Below are 3,859 nucleotides of genomic sequence, written 5' to 3' on the forward strand. Positions count from 1 at the left end.
TCCCACCACCCCCCTCCCGGCCCTTCTTGGTGCCACATCCTCCCTGATGCGCCCGCGAACCCAAGCTGGGCCTTCTGTTACTTCCTAAGCGTGTTATGCTCTGGGTTTGATCTGGGGGGGACACCCGTGACGTCACCGAAGGCAGACTCCTGGCGCCGGGCTCGGGGAGCCAGCATCTGGGGCCTGCGTCCCCCGGCGCCCCACTTCTGGTCCTGCCTGCTTCTCACCACCCCCAGGGCCTACTGTCTGCGTTGTGGCCCAAACTGCGTCGGTGTGGGAATCCTCACCCCAGCCCCCCAGCTCCACGTGGCCGGCACTCACGGAGCTTGGCCGAGCCAGCCCACGGCCACGGGAAGGCGGGGTCACCAATGGCTGGCAACCGCCCTGCCAGCACCTCGCTCCCTGGCTTGTCTCTGCACTTGCCCCTCCCCGTGCCCCACGCCATGCTGTGCCCGTCCTTCCCTGGGACAGGCCGCTGACCCACAGGCAGGAGTGGTGCTGCCCTGGGTGGCCCCATCAGCGTCCTCCTGACACCACGACCTCTGCGCACTTTTCAGACCTGAGAGCTTCTGGGTCCTTATTTCGCCCTCGTCCTGCTGGGCCCTGGACTATCTACGGGCCCCCGAAGTTGAACCTGCTAGTCCTCTGGTGAGAGCGGGAGTGGAGGAACTACCTCCCAGCGAGGGCTGCACGCGCCGCACCTACCTCCCACCCTACCAGACACAATCTCCTGTCACCAATCACAACACGTCCTAGACAGACAAAAAAGCAGTCACGCTCCTTGCTCAGTCCAGGCAAGACTGAGGGTGGGCTCCCAACCAGGGCTGTAAAACTCCCTGGGTGGCATGGCAACCACGGAGCCCTGCGCACCTCATAAAGCCAGGAGCCCAGCCCCCGACAGCTGGGGGTGGGGGACAGCCCCGGGGACACGCCCACTGCCAGCTGTGGGGGGTGGGGCTGCAGCGGACTCTGTGGAGACCCTGTGCAGAAACATGGGGGCCTCAGATGGGGTGGGGGGGCTGGCTGCCTGCCACCCTTTGCCACCTGTGTGAGTCTGTTCACATGGTCCGCAGCTGTGACCATAACCCTTCATGTCACAGCCCCTCAGTGACAAAGCAGCCAGCTCATGACCTGCCCACCTCCCGCCTCAACAGCTCGCCCTGGCAGTCCTCGGCCCCGACTCCCCGCTCACACTTGACGCTGTCAGCGGCTTGTGCTCTGGGAGCCCACACTCACACCGTGGGCACCACGGGGTCAGACCCGGGCACCGTGGGGCACACACAGCCACCCAAGCCTGACGGCCCTGGGGGCTGCCCGCTTGGTGGCCACAAGACGGCCATGGCAGGAGTCAGGGAGTGAGGGGCATGGGAACACCTCTGCCAAGTGGGAGTCACGTGCCAGGCAGGGCTTCTCCCAAGGATGGCCAACTGACGTAGCTCATGGCACCCTCCCTCCTTCCCTGCTTCTCCCCTCCGTGTCTTGATTCTGACCTCAAGGGGTTCAAAGACACTATGTGAAGGCCCCCAGATGTGGGCCAATCAGCCACCCCATCAGGCAGGGGTGGGGAGGGGGAACGGGGTGAGTCCCTTTTCTGTTAGCAAAGATGGCTTCCTGTGGACTCCACAGGTACATGGCGCCTCAAAACTTCCTCAGAAGCCCCGAGCTGGGACGGTGTCAGCGGTGGAAGGCTGGCCGACCCTCCACCGAAACGGCTGTGTGTGGCCCTGCTGCCAGGCGCCGGTGGCGGCCGGGGGCAGCTAGGCCCAGGCAGAGGCAGAAGACAGAGCAACCAGCAGCTTACGGGGCCACCTAGGTGGGGCCAGGGCCATCTGGAGGAAAGGGGTCGTGTCGCATGACACGTGGCCAAAACAGCGTCTCTGGAGAGCCCGGGGACCTCTGGTCATGGTCAGTGTGCCCCGCCCAGCCGCTTCCAGCCCCTCAGTGTTGTCCGAAGGGACAGCAAGGGGGCAAAGCATCACTGGGAGGACAAGGACGTTATCCCGGGAACCCGAGCTGACCGTGGGCGAGCAGGAGGGTCTCCTGGGCTCTCAGCCTCGGAGGCCCCAAGCAATGAGGGGGCTGGGGCCAAGTTGTCAGGCCACTGTGGGGCGAGGGGTGGCTTCCCAAGGCCCCTGGACACCAGCACTGCCTGTGGCCAGGCCTCAGCCAGCACCAACAGAGCCCTGCTGCACTGACCGCCACTCAGACATCACGTCCGAGCGACGCAGGGCTCACAGACACCCAGGGCTGACCAAAGCGCCTGGCTGCCGGGCACCACTGTCCGTGGTGCTGCCCCAGGCCAAGCCGTTGTTATTAGGGTCCCGCTAGGTAGCAGGCCAACACACTGCCAGAGAGACAGACCCGAGACCCGGGGCAGACACTCAAGCCGCCTGACCGGGTCTCAGACCCCTGAGAATGAGCATCCAGGCAAGGGCACAGGAGGCTGTGGGTGTGGGAGCCACGGGAGCCGCTGTCACTGGTGACTGAAAGCTGGGCACAGCTCTTCTCAGAGAATAGTCTGACCAGGTGCTTCCACTTTCAAAAGCAGGTGACTTTGAAGAGGACCAGGGTCCTCGGACGGCGATATCACAGCCTGTGCCTGGTGGAGGCACCATGCTGCTGGCCAGTGGGTCCTCAGCTCTTTGGAGTGTGTCCTAGTAGGTGAAGGCTAACGGCGTCTCCGCCTCCTGCACAGAATACGATTCTCCAGACACGCATGTGTGCAGCCCATGGATGCTGCTGGACGGCCACCCAGCCCTCACTCTAGGGGCTGGCGACCTCAACCCCAGGTGTCTGAAAGGCCAAAGAGACCCAGGGAAGCTTCCATGTGACGCTGAAGGCAGCCAGCAGGCATGAAGGGTGGGGGACACTAGCCCAGGGCTCCCCAAGTGTGCAGGTGGTGGGGGTCTCCAGACTGACCCAGAGCTGGGTGACTTCAGCTGTTCACACCTTTGAGAACTGGCACTCCCTCAGAGACGTCTTTGCTTCATAGAAATAAATTTAGAAGCTACGAGATGAGGACCTGCTCACTGTACAAATAGGAAATAGAAATAACAGAATCTGCAAAGCCAGGCCCTCAGGCCGGGGGCCACCAGGCCTGTCTGTGCAGACGCGCACGCAGAGACTTCAACACTAACATCCCGTGGGCCTGCGTCACAGCTGCTCTCGTCCCCTTAACTGCAACACGCTGTCGACCCCTCCTGCGACACACCGCACTGCCTGTGTGGCATGCACGGCGCCGCACTGCGTGTGCCTGACCAACATGCCCGAAACCTGGGTTGCCCACGACTCTCGGTGACACCCCGTGAACCTGCGTGCAGTTCCGCTGTGCACACACGTCCACAAGCCTGAAAACGCCCTCGGTGGCGGGGCGCGGCCAGGCCGGCCGCAGCAGGCGGAAGCTGCCCCACGCGCACACGCGCCGGCATGGGTTTCCCTCTGCGGTGACGGAGGCACTCGGGACTTGACAGACGTGGTGGCTGCAGAACACTGGGCACAAATTCACGGCAATGCACCTTTTACGTCACGTGAATTTTACCAAAATAAGACTTAACGGAACAAAGTCTCTGTCGGGCGCCTCCTCCCCTGTGGGCCCGCAGCTCTCCGAGCAGAAGGGCTGTGGGTCCCTGGCTGCACCTCAGGCCTGGGCTCAGGAGGGCGGCGGACGCACTGCATAGGCTGCACACCTGCCACCTGGAGAGGAAACAGGTCCCTTCAGGGGGCCTGGGGCCTGGGTGGTGCCATTCTGTGCTGCAGCCGACAGCATGCTGGCACCGACATGGAGAACTCGGGCCGGTGACAGGCAGAGGCTCTGGGACAGCAACTCCGGCACCCTCGCCCATGAGGCCGCACCCAGGGA

The sequence above is a fragment of the Pteropus vampyrus genome, unplaced genomic scaffold (assembly GCF_000151845.1).
Source record: "Pteropus vampyrus isolate Shadow unplaced genomic scaffold, Pvam_2.0 Scaffold235, whole genome shotgun sequence".
Taxonomy (NCBI): Eukaryota; Metazoa; Chordata; class Mammalia; order Chiroptera; family Pteropodidae; genus Pteropus; species Pteropus vampyrus.